We start from the raw sequence: 21,390 nt of genomic DNA, 5'->3' as shown, positions 1-21,390 counted from the left end.
CATTCACTGCTCCTGCTCTGGAATTACCCTTACTGAAGGTTTCATGGCTTACCCTTACATGGTTTCATGGCTGTAGGACTACCTCTTTCTCTTCCCCACTCTGTTTTCACCAAGCACATGCCTAGTGCAAATCTCCTACCAAAGTTCCCAGCTACAACTCCTTAGCACTTCCACTGCCATTGGAAGCTACAAGTTTTCAGCTAATTGGTAATGACTGTTCATTAATGCAGGTGACTTAAAAGGGTCTTCTCAGCAGTAGAAACATGATATTGAATTTTAAATCTTCCAACACCCTCCATGCATGTCTGCATCCCCAAAACTGTGAAGAAACTTGTACCTTCATCTCACCTAAAACTTGTAAACCGTCTTGGTCCTGAGTAAACTTGTTGTCTTCAGCAACCCATGCAGTATCTGTCAGTGATGTCTCTGTGACCGCAGCCTGCGCGTTCAGCCTTTCAGCAATGATGACGATCTTACTGGCTTTTTTGACTTGTGCGTTGTGTGGATGTAGCTTCTTTACAGCTTGCAGCTCAAGCATTATTTTTAAGAGTTCCTGATAAGTGAACCAACAATTTGCTCTTCTGGAAGTATGGTATGTCTTGACTATTAAGCTTAGAAAATGTATTCATACACGTAATCATCAATAACCAGATGTAGTGATACAATAATTATATCTATAGCCAGACTTCACGTAGGATTCACAAGCTATTACAGGCCAGATCCAAGCCCCATCTTAAGGAAATAATTTTTTTAAAAAAGACAGAAGGAAGATACAAAATATTTTAACACTCAGTTCTCATTGTTTAACTGGGCAAACAACTCATTTATGCACAAACTTATATGCATACCAAGAGACTGAGTTAAAACAATTAGAAATTTAAGTTTAGCATTTCCGGACTCCCAGGGACAGAGCTGTTAATACAGCTCCTAATTCTGTGCTTGCATGGGAAAAAAGGGACAAAAATTAGTTGCTAGTAGTTGGGGTGACTGGTCATTTCTGCTCTGATCCCACAGGCTACTGAACAAAAATAGTCCTCTGTAGACACCAGGAGCCATTGAGAAGAGTTCAAAAAGCATGGTCTGTAACATATGACTGGACTCAACTGATTGTGCCTGTCAAATTTCAACTCTCAGCAGATTTACTCTCACCCTTCTTAGAAATGTGGTTAGACGTTTTTCTTCCCAAGCTGGAAAAAATGCATTTTTTTTCCACTCTCCCATAATGTAAGTGATTAAAAGTCTTTGCTAAAACTTCCATTGACAAAGGCAAATTTAACCTCCAGGCAAACTTCAAAACACCTCCAAAGGTGTTTTGGAAAATTATGAGTGTGAAAAATAGAAGCTATAATGGAAAGTATTCCTGCAATAGTAGGCAAATGATTGTATTACCATATTGGATTTCTTCTCCACGTTATTTTGTGTGTCAAGCCAACCCTGAAACGCACAGTGCACCGAAGACAAACAAAGCCAATAATGAACTGACCAAAATTCAATGTTATTCCAAGAAACATAGTTGAGGTGAAGTAAGTTATGTGGAATGGAAGTTGAGGTTAAGTGAACACAAAGACAAAGGAATTTGCGCAGTTTGGGGTATGTGTAGTAAATATCTTTGCCTTTGCATCTGGTACAAATTGGAGATTGCCATGCACAAAGTGCATACCCTGGGCCAAAACAGTGGTTGGTCTTAAAAATATTTCAATTGTCTTCGAAAACTAAATATTGTTTCTCCAGGATTTGTGTTTGTGTAGCTTCAAGATATTCCATAGGGATCTCTGTAGAGTGCCAATGTTAAGATAAAATTACTATCTGAGGCAGAACTGAAAAATTTAAAAGACTCCTGTACCTCTGAGTCAAGGTCCCTGATGAGATTCATGTCGAAGACTCACCAGAAGAAGGTGTTGATTGAGAAGTGCTCCCCATTCCACCTTTCCAACTAACTCCCTATCTTGTCAGCTTTCTGTTGGCTGGGTTTTTGTTTGTTTGCTTTTATTTATTTATTTATTTATTTATTTATTTATTTTTAAAACTACATTCACTGCAATTTGTTTGGTTGTCCTTCACTATACACTCCTTCACTGAGGGGAAAGGAAGGGGGAATGACTGTAAAGATCCATATGCACTGGTCAAAATGTTAAATCAAATCACAAATCCCTTTTAGTTGCACAGCTGGACAGAGAAAATTTGTCTTATCTTTGGGCTGAGCACTCCTGATTCTGCTGTTACTTTCCTTTTCCACTTTGCAGTATTTTTTTACTCCACAGCATGAACTGCCCTATGATGAGTAGTCGAAGAGATACTTGGAGCCAGCACTTCAGAGCTCATACATGAGACAGCGACATGGAGAGAAAAATCCCATTAACTGTAGCAAATACAGTATGGACACCTGCATTAAACTACTCACACTAGGCAATAAACAAATGCTTTTAGGGCGTGACTCATCTGGCCTAAAGTAGATGATTGATTTAGGATAAGATGAAATGTGCTCTGCAAGTGCTTATTTGTCTTTATTGACTTCAAAGGGTATGCAGGGTGACCAGTCCTGCTTTAAATGCCTGTATTGTCAATATCAGCACATGATCAGATGGATCCTAGTGCTGCTTTCTGGTGGAAATGGGGACACTGACCGCATCTAACAGACAAGGTCCTGATTGTCAGTATTGCCAACCAGCATGTTACTATTTTCAACTTACGTTCCTTGCTTGAATGCTAGAAAAAAAACTCTGAAGCAAAAGAAGCCTGTGTTGGCTAGGTAAAACCTGTAAGCTTTTATATGAAACTATGGGACATTTCAAAATGATTTCTTCAGAAAAACAAGAATCAGTGTAACCTGTTAAAATGACTGCATTCATTGCTGTAGGAACCTGGACTCTTGAGCTCTGAGGAGGTAGGAATCTGAGCCCAGGAAGAAAAATTAGAATTTGTACAGAACATAGAAAGACAGAGGGAGAAGAAAAAGATATATGAGAGTAAATAAACACAGGTATAAGACAGAAAACCACAAAGAAACATGAAAGTCTCCAACTAAGCCTTCCCTAGTTTAAAAAATCTCATATCCAGGAGCAGAAATCTCACAATCTGTGTGAGGAAAATGGCAGTGTGCTCCTAGCATGTAGTATTGTCATCAGAGACCAGAGGGTTCCCTATTTGCTACTGGTCTTGAATGTCTTTATCAGCCACATGGGACGTCAATGTTTTTTGAGATCCAGATGATCTTCTTTTCTTCTCACTGTGCCCAGTACAGTTCCCTCTTCCTGTTTTATCTGTTTTTGTAATTTTCTTCTGCACTTCGTGGGTCCCAAAAGCCATCAGACTTTGAACACAACCCTGCAGTGGATTCCCTTGTCCTACACAATGCTTAAATCTTCAACCCCTTCCTGACAGAAGGAGAATTGATGCTTCTCACCTCAGTAGGTAGCTTCCTTGAATCCTCACAGGTCCTTATTGGGCTTACAGGTATGTCCAAAATATTTTTTTCTTCCCTGTTTCCAAGAATTAAGAATCCCCATTATTAAAAAATGAGTCACCTGGGAATCTGTCTTTATAACTGCCTGTTTCCACTCCTTCCTTCTTTTGTTCCCTGGGAACATAGGACTCTTCCCCCAGGCTATTCTCCTTTTCACACGTTTATCCCTTTGCTTCATATCTGCACATTCTGATGTCTTCTGGCCTAATCATGCTCATGTGCATGTATTGCTCTCAGTTACAGTCTACTATAGAATGGTCATTTCACATCCCTGGTCACTCTCTTCTTTCTGTGTTGCTACTGCTCCCTTCATACAGGGTATCTGGCATTTTAGTGGTGGAAAGTTCTTTTCTCCTTGTTCCCGGAGCACAATGGAGGGGTAATAATGGCTGGAAGTGGCATTTTCCCCTCTAGTCTTTACCTGAGGGTAAGATGCATACCTTTTCCCCTGCAAAGGCCAAGGAGATTTTGCCTCTCAGCTGAGAGAGGCTTTAACAGGTCACTGTCCTGCAGGTCAGTAGACAGATAGGCTGAACAGAAGAGAAACCAGGATCAGACACAGTATTATTCTCTCTCACCTTTTCCCTCTCTTGTGCCCAAGACTCTCTGTGCTGACTAGCTGCCAACTGCAAATTTGCATTCCCTAAGCACCTCAAGGAACTTGGCGCTCTGTTTCCATGAGTGGATAACTACCCAGGACCTCGAGAAAGATGTGTTGGTTGGACAAGGAGCAGAACAGCGGAAGCCATTCCCATGGACAAACTTGTGAAAGACTGGAAAGAAAAAGGGCTGATTCAGCTTCACAGCTTGTTGGTCAAGGCCAAATTCTGCCTACTCACATCCATGAAAGTTTGTGGGATCTGTGAAATTCGGCACAGTGCTCTGCTTCGGTGAGGCACAGGATATAAATATCTTGGTTTAGGACTGGAAAGACAGACAGACAGATAGAGGGTTTGCACTTAGTTTCGGTGCTGCAACATGAGCTTCCCCAAGGAGCCAGTCTGAACGTAGAAAAGTTGGCCACTGCACTGAAAGATAAAACGGTGGAGAACTTATATGGCTTGTAATGACTTGACTGAAGCCAGATGAGAGTTTAAATGCTATTTTCCTGCAAGCCCATCTGCAAGGGACTGCTGGGATGCAGGACATCAACTTTGGCCCATCAGCACTAAAGTTCTTCTTAAGCTGTCTGGCCCACATTCACTCACTGGTTAGCTCAGCCATTTCTAAGCCCAGGAAAGTGCCAATCCACCTCTGCCTCCAATTCTCAGAAATGTTAGCTAAACAAGACTCAGAGAGCATTAAATTGAGAGCAAAATGAAAACAGAACAGAGCAGGGAAAAAAGCTTGTTGTTGCTAATAGGATACAAGGCAAAGAAAGCTTGATTTTTGTGTGTCTACGTTTATTATAAAAACTGCATGTGAAAATGTACGAGCTTTAAGATTATAATGGTAGGTAAATAAAAATTCTGACACAGTAGCTTAGGCTGCCAATTGCCTGTTACTGAAGTCCAGAGAAATTTTGCACGGGTAATCACTCAGAGGGTGGTAAGGCACTGGAAAAGGTTGCCCAGAGAAGCCGTGAGTGCCCCATCCCTGGAAGTGTTCAAAGCCAGACTGGATGGGGCTTTGACCTGGTCTAGTGGAAAGTGTTGGAACCAGAGGGTTTGGAACCAAATGATCTTCAAGGTCCCTTCTAGTTCAAACCATTCTATGATTCTTTGATAAGGGAAACCAATGAAAATAAGACCATCATAAGAAACCCACCATGCAAGAGTAGCAAGTCCACCAAATTCAAGTTTGTGCTCTTGCAGCTAGATCATCCAATGAAACAGTATGTCCTGGCCAGAGCCTCACCTGAATTGCTCTTTACTTCAACTTTACGTTATGAGTACCAGTAATCAACAATGTTCTACCTGCCATATAGTTAAAACTATACTGACACTACACCTACCATGAATAGGGGTAGATAAAATCATGATCTGAACAATGGCAACCATGAAATGCTAGCACCTTAAGGAGAAATTTTCAATGGCATGACTGCCAGGTAAATGTTTAATTCCCTCACGTTTTAGTGAAAGCTAGGCAGCAAAACATCTGTTTGTGCCTTTGAGAATCTTCGCTGACACCATTACTATCACAAGAAGAAAAATTAAGGGGACAAAGATGGGTACGTATCTTTGCACATGTATCTTCACCTTCATATATCTACCTTGTGTTGGTGGCCTAGAAGAGTATAGTGAAGATATAAAGGTCTGAGGTACAAAAGGATTGGACTTTATGTTTACCTTCGTGAATTCTCTACTGTTCTGAAGACAAAAATCATTCCTTTCCTGCTTTTCTTTTTTTCCCCCCACTACTGTTATTGGAATTACAGTGTCTCTACAGCTGTTGCAATGTAAAATAATACCATTTCCAAAGAATGAGGATGTCTATGCCAGTTCATTGCTGCATTTCTAATCATCTCGTTTTGCCCTGCATGTATATGATTTAGAATTCTTTGTGGTGCTCTATAAATGGGTCTTCATTAAGTAAGCCATAAAAATCTTTTAACCTAAGGTCAATATTTGGCTTACAGTGACTATATTTAAATATGATTAGTGGAACTCTGTATTCTGATTAAGCAATTCCATATAAAGTAAACTCTCTGTAATTTAATTTTTTTGAACTGTAGGCAGAGTATGAGATTCACATTTCTTCAGTAAAATTGTGGGGGTGGGAATGTGATTTGATTACAAGAGTAAATATAAGATCATATGATTGAAAAATTAATAGCTTCCCTGATTCTTATTTAATCTGTTAAAATAACTTTAGAAAAGGCTCAAGGCCTGAAGTATTTGACTGCTATTCAGTAAACCAGCCAAACAGCTCGGTCCCCCATGGAAAATCCTTGATTGACGTTCTGCATGATAACTGAATACTTAGGTTTTCATCCAAAACCTTTATGCAGCATTTTCTTACTCATTCTTACACATTTTGAACAGCTGAGAATTTATTGGGCTTTTGCCTGTTGAAAAAATTCTTGTGGATGTTTCAATGGAGTGTTTATTGTTAACTGAGTTCAGGCTCCAGGGACAAGTAATATTTTCTATCCTAGATAAATCGACACTGAGAAATGGACAACGTCACAACTGAGTCCCATCAAATAGATTACAATAGGTCATTCACACTTGGTGTGGCAAAAAATGTCTACAAATGCCCTGTGGGGAAAAATAAATAAAAATCTATCACACCTTCTGAAAATTATAAAGCAAAATTTCCCTCAAATTAAAAAGTAATATTTGAAAGAATCATTGAAAACTTGGCTTAAAAGTATTTGTTGCATGAGTGCAGAACATATAAACTATTCAGTATCTGCTGCTGGAAGATGGAGTGCTATTCCACTGAGATAGCATACTAAAAACTTCTAGGTCACTCCTGAAAATAACTCCTGTCTAAAAGAGCTGAAGGACAGTTCAAATGAGCCAGTAGCCTGAAGTTGATTTGCTTCAAGCCCTGCACTTCTTTCTGTTCTCCTTCACATATTATTCCCAACTAAGTTATAATGATAATGCACCCTACTGCAGAAGACTGAGTTGAGTCTGTAGTGATTTCTTCTGGTAGAACCTCGTGCCTCAAAAGGTCATGGGCAATGCAGTATTCTGGATTGCTTTAGGTCAGAGCTAACCATACTGAAGGGCTGTGGAGAAGTTTGCAATATTCTCAAGTATTTCAGCATTATCAAACACATCTTACCTTTAAATGCACTTCAGCAAAACAACAGAGATTCCATGGTGTTTCCTCATAGCCTTTGTGTGTTTAAGACGTGGAGGCTATGATAGTAACAGGGTTCCAGGGTAATCGTAACAAGTCACTATCAGAAAACAAGGGTATGCCCAGAGTTAGGGCTAGATCTCCACAGTGCTGAACAAGGCAGAAACACACAGAAACAAACACAGAACATTCAGTCATCATTCAGCCTCAGCACCGTGATTCCTTAAGGATCCTGCAGCATTCAGCAAGTAATAAAGTGTTACCCCAGGCTGAGGTAGAGCTCCTTGTGGACTCAGACATTTCTTCAGTGCAAGGAAAAATGACAGCATGAGCAAGTGTTGTTAGAAAATCTTATAAAGATACACATTGCAGTTAAATCTCTGGTGAGGTCTTAATACCAGCCTCACTGTCAATGAGGGCTACCTCCGCAGTAGCAATGTCACACTGTTTTTGTCCTAACAGAGGGATTCAGTTACAATCCCATCTCTGTTTGCATGCCCTCTAGAAGTATTTCCCGTAGAGCAAGTAGATAAACCTTTAATCAATGCTCACCTCGTCTAATACTAAAACTGGTAAAAAGTTGAGATTATTGCTCTAGCTCAATCCATGCTGCCTTCATGCACGCCACACATGGCAGAGCACTGATCTTCCCAGCTACACAGCCCAGGACATGGGTTGCGGACACAGGCTTACCTGTTCTAAGTTAATAAAAATTAAAAATAAAAAAAAAAAATAAAAAATGCAGCAAGGTATACAACTGCTCAAAGAGTTGTGGAGTCCTCAATAATAGCAAGTTTGTCTCAGGGATTGAACTGAGCCTTCCTTTCAAACACCTACCTTTCAAATACAGAGGCTGTTTTCTCTTATGCAGATGCCATGCCACAAGTTGACACAAGGCTAGGGTTCAAGATCCATCTCCTCTCTAGACATCTACAGCCTGAGGATATCCTTAGGAAAGGATCCATCCTCAAAAAGCTGAAGATGTTTGCGCATGACTTGCAACTACCTTTTCTGACACACATTATGTGTTATGGGGATATCTTCATGACATGGGAGAGGTGATACTCCACGAAGGCACATATACCAACTATGCAGCTGCTGAAAGCCATTTATTTTCTGCCTCAGTTACGTATATCTTCCACCTACTCAAATTTATACTGAGGGTCAAATAAATATCTGGAAGAGCTGGAGAAGGAGAATGCCACCTCCTAAAACTCCCTAACACTGACCACTTCTCTTGCCTTTACACAGGGCAAATTTAAACAGCATAGATGGTTTGCTGGATCTGAGACTGCCTCTAACTGTGATCAGGGATGCATTGGTGGAAAGACTGTAGGAAATAGCACATACACCGTAGTTCTTTCCCTAACACACCTGCATTTCTGGCAATCGGTGATTTACTGTTTGGGCTGGGGCTGTAGCCAGTGTTTATTAGCTACAAACAAACCTGTCCTATGTGTATTTGTTTAATCTGTCTTTGAACTGATTTAAACCTTTGGCCTCTACAGTATGTTGTGATGAAGACTTTCACAACTTAATTACATACATTGCATTAAAAAGTGTTTCCTCTGGCCTGTTTTAAAACCTCAGCTTGATACTTTTATTAGCTTCTCCTTACTGCTTTTATTACAAGAAACAATGAGAAATCTTTTCCTCATTCTTCATGGTTTTATGGACCTACATTACTATCCATCACCTCCCTAATCCATTAGTCTCTTCTACTACAGAAACCATTCTATATTTCTGATCAGCTTTATTGCCCTCTCTTCTATCTTTTTTCTAGCTGTGGTAACCAGAACTACACATGATGTATTTGAACAGAGGCATAATGTATTTCTTGTTTTGTTTTTGTTCCTCCCTTCCTGTCTCTCTTTTTGACCATCACTGAACACTGAGTTGGCTTTTCATTGAATTATCAGTGACTCCCAGCCCAATTTTCTGAATAGCAGTAGCTCGGTTAGATCCCACTCTGCTCATAGCTAGGGTGTTTTTCCCCCCATATGCACTATCTTGCATATGTCAATAGTGTTTTTCATATGCCATTTTATCACTTGATCATGCAGTATTTTCAGAGCCTTCTGAAATTCTTTGCAGTTTACTTTAGATTGTGTAAAGCCATAAAGTAGTACCACTTGTATAGGAAAGTCAGTGAAATTTCACCGGAGGTCACTGGTAGGTGTGATGGGCAGCACAGGTCCCAGCTGACATCCCAACAGGATTCTCCTGGCCAGCTCCCTCCACAGGGAAATCTGACAATTTTTTCTTACCGTTTTTTTCTATCATTATATTTTATCTAATGAACCATTTGTGTTTGTTTGTTAGTTTGTTTTTTAACAGTGTATAGTGAGTGGCCTCATCAAAAGCTTTTCAGAAACCTCCATTATCCCCATGCACCATGGCTCTTTATTCCACCAGGTGTGGTGGTGACAGAGAGCACACTGTAAGCACCATTTCAGCTGTTTCCATTTGTTTTCCCTCTGCACTCCAGGGTAAAAGCCATCTAGCCCTGATAATTCATTACTATTTATTTCATCAGTTGCTTGTTTAGCTCCTTCTCTTGATGTTTCACCTTCATGTGTTTTCTCAGGTTAAGATGGCATCCTGCATGGGAACTTCTACATGAACCTTTATAGAAAACATAAGCACCACAAAGTTCAGTGCTATTGGTGTTGTGAAATACCTCTCCCCATTTCTTCAGATAGTCATACAGATTGATTCTGAAAGCCCTCCGCTCGCCACTGGAATGTAAAATCAACAGCGAAAGGATTGCTGTCCCTAAGGCCACTCATTCCCCACAGGACACCCAAGGCTGTTCTCTGTCCCTGCATTAGCAGACAATCTGATGTACAACCTCTGTCTCTTTCACTGGCTTTTCTACAAAATAACAGCCATAAACTTATTTAAGCACTGCACTCTTGTTATCATCTGCATAAGCTGCAAGAACTTAGCCATGAAAAAATTGCTACCCCCTACCTGTTGGCCAAACAGCTGCTGTAATTTGATTTCTGCTTTTTTCTTTTTGGTTCGTATTCTCCTGGAGAATTGCTAGCTATTGCTGAAATTTGTATTGTGCCTGTTTTTATTAATTCATCAAATGCCAATGAACTGGTTCCTCATTCTGTTTGGCCAGCTGTTTCATATAATCTGTTGTTACAACTGGCTTTGAAAATCTCCCGGGGGGAGCACAATAACTCAAATTTGTCAGATCTGCAGTAATTCATGAAAGATGCTTAGTATGTGGAAATCCACATTTCTTAAATGCAAGTATCAAGATATCAGTCCTATTGTTGAAACCAAAATGTGATTTCCAATATAACCCACTTGTCACTTGCAATTCCCCTACCCCTCTTCATATGACTGAGTAGCCTGAAATTTTCTGTGTTTTGTCTGTCCAGAGTTCAATGTATTTCTTTTTAAGAGAGAAGAAAATCTGTTCAGATAGAACCAAACAATCAGAACAATTAAGAAAATCACTTGGATGCTCCTTGTACTTGGATAACTCAAGAAACATTTTGCTTAAAGCCTCACATTTGGCACATGTTTAAGAGGAATGTGTGGTTTGCCTTGATATAAGAAATATGGTAATGAATGTTCAAACATTTTCTACTTTGTAATTTGTAATTGTCCTTACTGGTTTAGCAATAAGTATATAAGTATATGTTCAGAAATTTTTTCGTTATGGTAATTTGAATGCAACACAGACCTTTTTGTTATCTTACTTGACTCAGGAGTTACATAAGATGTCATTTGGAAACCACTGTCTAGCATTATACAATATCAAATGCATATACCCTGAAGAGAGTCGCAACATTTTCTTTATAGAAGGCATGGCTCAATGCCTTCTTCCTATACCATTCTTACCTGCACAACATCTCCATATAAAACAGTTCAAGATAATAGACACAAACTGCAATGTGCAGTAACAGATTTTCAAATCCATTCTGGTATTTATGGGAAGTGTAGTTAAATGCAATTTGAGAGACAACAACTGGTTCTTTCATAAAAACAAACAAAATAAAATTTGATCCTGACAACATAAAACAATATAGCGTCAATGAACAACTAGTTCTATCAGTTTAAGCCTGGTCTTAGGATTCAATTGGTTTCAATATGCTTGATATCATCAACCTGGTGGCATGACGGAAGTTATGTTTATGCGGAGATCTCCTAAAAACATTCTAAGGTCATCCCTGCATTGCACTGGTGGGCTTAAGAGCTGGCTTAAAGCACACTTCTCATCCACACTACATGGACTCCTTGGAGAATCCACACTTGTGCTGCCTGTTGGACACCTGACCTGTGGTGTGCTTCATCTTTCCTGCATGCAGCCCACTGGAAGAAGAACCTGGGCTCCAGCTCTGGCCACTGACCTTCAAACTCTTCTGCTTTAGAGAGTCAGAAGTCCACCCCTGCATGCAAACATGTGGGCAGGGGGCAAGAGCAGGTTTAGAGCCAGAGAGCCACACACAAGCTGATGCTGGCCCTGCGGCCATATGAGCAATATCAGGCAGAGGACATGACTGGTGTCCTCACGGACTGGTGTCCACCTTCACATGGCTGGCAGTAGAAAAAATATCAGCTGTGCGCAGTGGAGCTTCTGTCCTGCTGGATAGCCCAGAAGCAGCTTGTTAAAGAAACCAAAGGGCATGCCCTATCACTCCCCTCCACAACTACAACAGTGCTTCCAATCTGCACAGTTACTACACATGCAGCAGCCTGAAATGCAGATGAAGCAGATGTGGACACACTGTCCTTTAGCCTTGATGTCCAATCCTGTGTGTCCTAAAGGAGACAGACTCTTCAAAGTACCCAGCTGCTGTTCCAGGGTCCTCTGCATAACTTAGTGCTCAGAGAACAAGGAACATCTTTTAGCTTCATTACCAGAAGGTAACCCTGCTGACTTGAGAAGCAGTGAGATCCCTGGTTTAGTCTCCTTGTGGGAATGACTGCTGACAAATAAAACATAGCCAACTTGCGGTTAAAGCACAGGATCTTTGCTCTATTCCTGGAATTGCAGCAGATTTCCTGTGTGGCTTTGGACAAGTCACGTAAGCCAAAATATTCAAACCTGTGGCCAAGCCACTGGGTGCTCAGCAGCTTGAAAATCAGGTGTTTGTTTGTTTATCTAAGCATAGATTTAGGACCCTTATTTTCAGCAACCACTTCTTAAAAATCTTTGACCTATATGTCTCTGGTTCAACACCTATGTAGCCATGTTACACAGCTAGTCAAGCATCCCACCGAATTTTGGGGAGAGCACCATGTTCCCTAGCTGTCAGGCCAATTATCTATGCATAAACTTAGGTGCCTGTCTTCAGTTTATAAGGCTGATCACACAGGGACTGATCTCTCTGAGCCAATAACTTTCCACCTACGAATGAAGAGGACCCAGGAGCACACTTTTATTGCTTCAGGCCTTGCAGAGACTCAGTGTGTAATAGGTGGAAACGCTCTAATCCCTTATCCAAACAGAGAAATGCAAAAATGATTGTTCCTACTGATGTTTATTATGCCTCTGTAATTACACTTGATTTTCAACCGTCATTGAATATCCCTTTTGTGTTTTCAGTGGTGAAAAACTCAACACTTGCTGGGCAGAAAGGTCTAGCAGTTGTTCTCACCCTGAAAATTAACTAGAGGCTTTTTCCTAAAAAAGGAACCCCAGAATTCGCCTGCTAGGTTTTCAGTCCCACACTTCCCCAAGAGATAAGCCTTCTGTTAGGATCCAGTCACCAGCAAATATAATCTAAGACCTTTTTAAACAGAAAAATGCAAGGTAGAAGTCCAAAACCACTAATTATTTTTCATTCCCTGTTTTAAATAACCTGTCAAAATAAACAAATACCTTCTAGGCTGGGACTTGCTATGGCAATTTTTAGTCTTGGCTGAATTTTAACAGCCAACTTATAACAACAATACACCCTTATTGGCAGTGGCATGTATGCTACCACGGTAAAAATATTTTCAATGTGCAGACGCTGTATGGTATTTAAATAGAAATATCCTTTTTATTTTTGCTGACAGACTCCTTAGGCAAAGCTGGATGATTGGAGAAGGAGAACTTTTATTAGCATACCCAGGGGCCAGCTGGATGTTGTATTCAACACTGTTCTCACACAGAAGGGGGTTATCAGGAAGAAGGAACAGAGTACCTAAGCTGAATCCCCATTAAGACCTGCACAGTACAGCCTAATAGAAGATACCAATATGACGTATTTCACATTTAGAAACTTTCCCTGGAGGATGGAGGGCAGTCATTTTTTCCAACATGTATTAGATCTGGTGAATCTGTGGTAAGAAGCAAGTACAAAAGCAGGTGAAGTTTCTCAAAATAGTGGTGGTGAGTGAGATTTCCTAGCAAAGTGGATTAAAAATCCAAGGGAATCTTTAAACCAAATATTGGCTTTTGTAGAACAACAAAACCAGGATAGTGTTTCCACTCAGCCATAAAAGTTACTGCGGTTGTGTAATCATGTTGAGTTGCGGCCTTAGGAGAAGTTATAAAGCAGCTGCAGCAAATTAACTTTTCAAAAGTTATTATGGATTGGACGGAATCTAGAAAATTCCCCCATGTTGGTTTTTTTTTTTTTGTTTTTTCTTTTTTTAATAGAACTGTAAAATGAACAACTGTGGATGAGATCTCATCTCAAGCCTCTCTCCCTGTGCAAGCACTAACCTGAAGACTTCAAGAGGAAATGAAGCCAGCAGCACCCTACACTCCAAAGCAGAAACCTCCCCCTCAAAAATGGATGGATATGTTTTTTCCCTCTCTAAGTGCCTGATCTCTGGTCCCCAGAGTTTAGCCAAAGGCATCCCACAGTAGGGTCTTGGTAGACCTTAAACAAGGTATCCATTTCTGGGGTGATCTGAAATGTCTGACTCCTGGCAAAATAACTGGGGAGCCTCATGTCTGAAAAAAAAAAATGAGGGGTATGCAACATCAGGGAGAAAGCTGCAGGAAGGTTACCACAGCTGGTGGGGGGACACTAGGGTATTCACTAGGCTGCTGTAAATGGGAAGTTGCTGGTTCTTAGGTGAAAAGACTGCGCTCAAATACATGGCTGCCAGCAAACCCTGAATTCAGCCAGCAACACCCTCTGGCCTCATATGGGAAGAAGTTACCACCACTCGGCTAATAGGTGGCATCTTGACGTTGTAGGAGGCAGCTGCCAAACTTAGCTGAAGTGTAATTTGGAGAAGACCTTCCCAGCCTAGCAGAGCACCTTGAGGCTGCCAAGCCCTGGGTCTAAGCAGAAGACAGAAGGTGCAGAAGAGAGCAAGTAAAGGGAACAACAGTACTGTGTAAGAAAATGTGAGGTAAAACGAAAGAAGATACTGGTGTCATGGTCACTTCAGTCCTAAGTATTTGAACTAGAAAATTTGTGATTTGGGAGATTAACAGACTTGAAGTCTCCTGGACCAAGCCACGAGAAAATCACACAATAATAGAAATATATGGGGTGGGGAGAAGCAGGACAGTGGAAGTGAGCAGCGTGTTTTGCTGTTTGAGCCGAAATCCTTACAACTGTTCTAACACAAATGCCTTTTGTCTTACCACATAAAAGCTCTTGAATTAGACCTTAAAGAAACAAGTATCCTTCTGGACAAAATGTCCAGCATGCAGCTAGATAAATATATGATACAGTGGGTGAACAACTGGTAGACAGTTTGAGCTCAAAGCGTTATACTAAACAGTGGCCAGTCACTAGTGGGGTTCTGCGGGGCTCCATTTTAGGGCCAGTGCTCTTCAATGCTTTCATAAATGACCTGGATGCAGAACTCAAATGTATATAAGTTTGCAGTTGATACTAAATTAGGAGGAGCTGTCGACTCCCTCAAGAACAGAGGCCTTGCAGAGAGATCTTGACAGACTAGAGGGCTGGGCAATCACCAACTTGAAGTTTAACAAGAACAAGTGCTGGACTCTGCACCTGGGGCAGGGCAGAACACTTGACGACCGGATACATAACATTTCCATGTCTGTTCAAAGCCAGCTAACGTACCGTATCTTAATGATCTGACCACATATAATAGCAATACGAGGCATGCACAATGTGTTCAGACCTTCAGAGTGTTCTATCAGCATAAATTACTGACTTCTCACCAACACTAATGTGAGACAGGTACATATTCACACAAATAGGGTAACCAAGACCCCACTCAGAGTATGTTTATAGTGACCTATTTGCATCCAGACATGTTAGACTGCATTCTTGCTTGATGACAGTTTTTAGATGTGGCACAATTTACAAGTCACTGAACAACAGACATACTGTTGTGGCGTTGCTTCAAATATTTCCAAGTATTTACCCCAACAACTCTGGAAGGAGGAAGCTAGGGTTATTCACCAAAAACCTTGAATCAGCACACAGATGCCTTGCATGTAGAAAAAGCTTCTGCATACAAGAAAGCTTTTGATAAAGTGTGAGCTATTTTTAATATCCACAGATGGGCCTCATCCCTTTCCAAGAGACAAATAATGATAGAGGTGGACTGGGGGATTAACAGAAACTAGTGGCACTCTTCTTTGTAAATTAGTTTTAAAAAATGACAAATCAAGAAATCATTAGAAAGTAAAGGGGTTCGAAGTCCATTCCCTCTTTGTACCTATGCTTCTTAATGTCTTCCCTGTTTAACTTGCCGCTTTTCTGGGGCAGTGGCTGTCTCTTTCATTGTGCTTTTACCCAAAGGAAGGGTAAAAGCCTCAAAAGAGCCTCTGAATTAGTGCTGGCCATCTGGCCTACAGGTCCCTAGCAACATTTGAACTGCTTACAAGGGATCTGGGAAAAGTGACTGAGAACAGCTGTCAGTATGCTTATGCTATGTTTCGCCTGTTAAAAAAAAAAAAAATCAGTGTCCACTGTCAGAAAATGCTTGAAAACACTGCTGTAAATGAGGTAATGAAATCTATCAAAATACCAGCTGACCTACTAAAGGATACGAATCTCCTCACAGACTTTGCTTCTCACAACACAAACAAAATTACTATAAAAAAGTGTTTCCTTGCAGACTATAGTGAGTTATGGATTTCTAAAGCACCAAAAGCAGAAGGTGAAAGAGATTACCATGGGATGATCTGAACATCTCTACCTTAATTAGAAGACAGGGACAAAGAAACACGAAAGATGCATGTATCAACCACACATGGCATGACAGCCCCTTGTAACTCAGAATTTGACTATTTTTCACCTCTGCTGGAAGGAATTCCCCCTGAAATCCTAAAATACATCCACTGCACACCTCCATACCCCATCACTTCCAGAGTCTTCACTTGGTTGCACACACTTCCTGTCACTTCTGGCCCAAAAAAGGGGACAGAAACTAATTCATTTGCAGGATCTGTTTCGTATTGTTTGCTCTTGATTTGTTTGGCATGCAGAGGGCAGTATTTTCAAAAAGCCTCCGTGACACTACAACTGTTCTCTAATGAAATGTCAGTGGGAACTTTACCACTGACTTCATTGGGAACAGCCTTAGGTCAATGCTAGGCTCTTTCTGAAAAAAAGAGCAAAACCAGCAAAAAGCTCTCAGTCTGTTTTTTGTTTTTTGTTTTTAAATGATGTCTTGTGACTCTATTACAGAGTTATGCCAGTCCAAGGGAGGCAGAAGAAGAATGTTGAGAGACAAAATGCAGAATCTCCTCTAAATATCAAACACAGAAAGCAGCTAGTGACTTGCCATTTTTAACAGTGTATAATCAGCAGGAAACTGTCACAGATGTCCTACATTCTCCAAACCATGTTTCAGTTTCTCTTTCCTTTCCAGTCTTTTCCAAGAGCCCCCCTCACCACCTATCTCATCAGTCCTCTGCTAGGTTTCCCTGTGGGGTCTTTGTTTCCTCTGTTAACCATACCCCATGACATATATCCCTTTTAATACATCTGGGTCTCCTTTCCCCTTTCTCACTTTCCTTCATACCATCACCTTAACCTTCACAGTATTAATTCAGGTTACTTCATTTTTTCATCTTAGTGTAAGCACGTAATTGTGTTTAAATACCTGTACTATCCTCATCTGTATGAATAATAGTTTTCATTTCTACAGTAGTCCAACAAGGATGAAATCATTTCCAACTAATGCCCATTGGTGTTAAACCCACAAAACCACAAAAAGCCTTTCCCAAAATGAATACCACTTCCAAATCATTTTTGGAGAGAAAGTAGATGATTCCATTGACAGGACCTGGATTCCTTGTAATGCTTTCTTGCACTTGCTATAGGCCCCATCCAAAGCTCATTCAGTATTAGTGGATGTTTTCCATCACCATCAAAGGAGTTAGGATTGCTTTATATCTTGTTACAAGAAAATTTTTGTTTTCTCCTACATGAACAGTCTTGTTCTCACTAACTCCTACATATTTGTGCAGGGTGTAGTATCCTCACAAGGGGTGTTACACGGTAACAAGAAGAATTTTATACATCAAATATACCTTCCTTAAAGCCCACTTATTGTTTTTGGAAAGTGCTCAGTTCCTTCAATTGTTTTCCTATCAATAAACGTTCACTGATGAATATGTTCTCCATGCTGGTGACAGATTTCACCTTTAGAGCAGACAAACAGAAAGGTGGTGAGACCGTGCAAACTCAACTGCTGCTAAGCTTTATGCTACCATGAATGAAAGGCATTTTGATGAGTGCCACAGCGTTCACTCCTGGCACTGAACAGCTCAGTAGCTGAGATCGTATGCAAACCAGCTGCTCTTCCAGGTGACATGTTCATTGTCCCTATAGGAACACTCTGCATCCAAATCCCACGCAAACATGCTGCTGGGAACAAAGCTGGCTTGTCTCCATAAAACATTCACAGTATTGGAACAGGAAGCTGATGCATTGTGTGCTATATTTTTTCCTTTACATTCCAGAAAAAAAAATATTAGAAAAGAAGGAAGATGTGAGCCATTAAGTCTACAGCACAATCATGTTGCAGTCAAGAACTGAGAACAAGAGCTGATCACCAGCTTCTTCAAGACCTGACAGTACATAGGAAAAAAAAATACATAAATAAAAGATCAATGGCTATGGACTGAGTCTTCATGGCCAGACCTTAATCTGCTATGTGTTTGGGCTACTCCGGTAAAATCAGGCCAGGCTTCTTATGTTCAGGCTCACTCCCAGTCATTTTAGTGATTAACAAAGCACACAAGGCCACCACTTTCCCAGAGACCTAAAGTTGCCAGATACCTGAATCTGTCTGAAAGTCCTAGACTGAATATGTTCAATGGGAGCAGAAAATGACTCTCTGCTTTTTATGTACATTACCTGTTTTAATAAACAGAGTTCCTACAAAAGAATCCCCCTGTTTCACCAAAGAAAATCCACATACTCTTCTTCTAAGGTGACGTTGTTCGTGAATGGCACCTGTGTGCGGTCAGGTTTTTCTGCCTGTTACAAAGAGCTCCTAAGTTACATATATTAAAAAGCAGTTTTAAAGTAAGAAAATAGCTTGAAAGGATTGAAGGCTTAAACAGAACACTATCTAAAGAATCACTCATGCCAGCTCAACAGCTTTTATTACTCCTGGGTCTGCTTTCTTGCAGAATTGGAGAAGTAGAAGATATGGATAATGGCCACTCATAGCTTATATTTTGCCCTCAGTCAAAAAACTTCTCTATCTGTTTTCCATTTTTCACCAAACAGCCAAGCTCCTTATGTGCTTGCTGAAGGCAACTGCCCACTTCTTACAGAAACCCTAAAAATAAGACGCAGTGGTGATGCAGTCATACATAAACAATAGCTTGTTTTACAGAAGAACTGCTTGTTATATACTGTTTATAAACCAATCCCAGGTGTCGTTTCTTACACGTACATCTGCATATAGTCATCAGTTTTGGGAAGGACAGCACAGAGCATGGTAAATCAGAGGTTCACAGACTATCTTACTGAAATTTATAATTGCAAAGGGCTTTGACTGATAAAAAAGACTGAAGCAATGCTCCTGATATATAAGAAGTTTCATCCATTTTGAAGCATGCCAACTAGACTCTTGGGCTCTGCAGTCTATCTCTTCAAAGAAAGTGTCTTCAACCTGCACACCAGCGTGAGCATAGCATATTGTCACAGCCAAGCTTCAGTTCCAGAAGCCCAGGGAGGAGAATCTGAAAGGGAATAATGAAGTGACTTCACAGGTTTTCCTGGGACACTTTTCCACTAGCGAAGCACAGTGTGGGAAAGCAGAAAGAACTCTGATTAAAGATGTAACATTGCCATTAGACAACAAGGCAGATGAGAGATCACGTTACCAAACATGATGCCACAAGAACAAGAGAGAAAGACAACTCTCTATCAGAACAGTGTGGATACGTACAAGTAGTAGGGGATAAGGCCCAGCGTATGGGTTGAACAGATAAGATCAGCACACTGAACACAATATTCCCTAGATTCTTTGTTGACAGAAAGTTATTAGGCATGTAGCGTAAGGCCAGAAAAATGGTGTTGCAGCACTTTGTGAGGTGGAAGAATAGGAAACGGACTAACAGATACTGGCCTCATTTCCTAAAGACAGAATTGCAGTATGGCCATATTATCCACATGTAAGTGTTCATTTCTTGTCCTCCTTTCATGTTTTCATCCAATGACTACATTCAGCCACATCTGGCAGGCAAACAGCCATCTCAAAGATAGAAAATTCCTACGCTATTCATGCAAATAGAGGGCAGGCAGAAGACAGAGACCCTAGAAGTTCATTTGCCTTGACCACACCATCCACTGCAGTATGAATTCACCTTGTAGTAAATATCACATGGGAAAGAAAGAGGCTATATACATAATGCCAATGGCCTAAGAGCTTCCATCAGATACTGCCTATTCCTAAATACCAAAGTCAGCCTTTGGATTCAAACCCATCAGAAAGCAGGACATATATGTTCAAAAAATCATGGCATAGGATAGCAATGTCTGTACATTAAGGATGGTTTACATTAAAGATGGCTTTGTTCACATTTTCCTGAACCTCTCTATTCCTGAATGCCCTTCTTCCATCTAGAAATTATTCCTATTTTAGGACATCTGGGGACATTTTTTGAACTTCCTATGTTTGTTCGGATTTCTGGACCTCTGGCAGATGCAGTGAGACCGGGGTAGCAAAGCTGACAGACTTCTGCGTATCACAGATATCCTCACTATATGGGCACACTCCACTATACAGCAAAGGTATCTGATCAGTAAATACCTTGTGCAGGACATGTATCTGGCAGGTAGACCCCATTTTTCTGACCCGTATTGTAAATGCCTGAACAACTGTTTGGTCTTCACACACAGTAAAAGTCCCACATGTTCTGAAAACGTTGGCTGTGTCAAACATGTGCAGAACATCCTGTGCATCCTGTACTTCCATGAGCTAATTCTGAAATCACAATATCCATATTACTACACACAGAAAACCTCAAGAGCAAATATGTAAGAGCTAAACATGTCTGGCAAAGAGATTCTGGAAGATTTTTAATTAACCTGAAACAAAAAATGTAGAGACTTAAGCAACCGATGAGTAGAGGCTGAAAGTGATGAAGGCAGAGAGAAGGTGGCTAAGAGGCCTCTAGAAGTTCTGATGAGGACATTAAGAATCTGGGCCCAACGATGCCAAAGGTTCAGAGCCATTCATGAGGAGACACAGAATCACAGAATGGTTTGAGTTGGAAGGGACCTCAAAGACCCCAGTTCCAACCCCCTGCCATGGGCAGGGACACCTCCCACCAGCCCAGGTTGCCCAAAGCCCCATCCAGCCTGGCCTTGAACACCTCCAGGGATGGGGCATCCACAGCTTCTCTGGGCAAGCTGTTCCAGTGCCTCACCACCCAGAAGTAAAGAATTTCTTCCTTATATCTAAGGATCAGCAACACAGGCAAAGAATTATTTTGGGCAGAAGGATCTGGCCTATTGCCTGTTCTCCATTTCCTCCAGTGAAAAAGTTTTATGCAGCAATACAGCAACAAGGCATAATCAAAACAGTGCTGGGTGATATAAACCACCTCTGTAAGCCTTTTCAATAAAAGATTTGAGTTGCAGGGCCTCACAGAGCCTACTCACCACTCTGCTGGCATTACCACCTAGCAGCAGCATTCCCAGCCACCACCAGGCAGGCAGGCAAGCAAGCAAACAAACAAACAAACAGCTGCCATGTTCTTTGCATTGTAGATGAACTCAGAAAAAAAAATACAGCTGCAATTAGTTGGCACGCAG

General features: G+C 40.9%; 1 protein-coding gene and 1 long non-coding RNA gene across 2 annotated transcripts in view; both read right to left on the bottom strand.

Annotated features, from left to right (window-relative positions):
* KCNE2 (potassium voltage-gated channel subfamily E regulatory subunit 2) overlaps positions 1-21,390 on the bottom strand; it is a 106,626-nt gene that overhangs the window by 25,037 nt on the left and 60,199 nt on the right. The gene's annotated exons all lie outside the window — the stretch shown is intronic.
* Positions 1,694-21,312, bottom strand: LOC139999249 (uncharacterized). Its single transcript, XR_011804587.1, has 2 exons — positions 21,238-21,312; positions 1,694-4,491 (listed from the first exon to the last, which is right to left on the bottom strand). It is a non-coding gene; the product is annotated as an uncharacterized lncRNA (long non-coding RNA).

The sequence above is a fragment of the Anas platyrhynchos genome, chromosome 1 (genome assembly GCF_047663525.1).
Source record: "Anas platyrhynchos isolate ZD024472 breed Pekin duck chromosome 1, IASCAAS_PekinDuck_T2T, whole genome shotgun sequence".
Lineage (NCBI taxonomy): Eukaryota > Metazoa > Chordata > Aves > Anseriformes > Anatidae > Anas > Anas platyrhynchos.
This window is presented reverse-complemented; position numbering and strand designations above follow the sequence as displayed.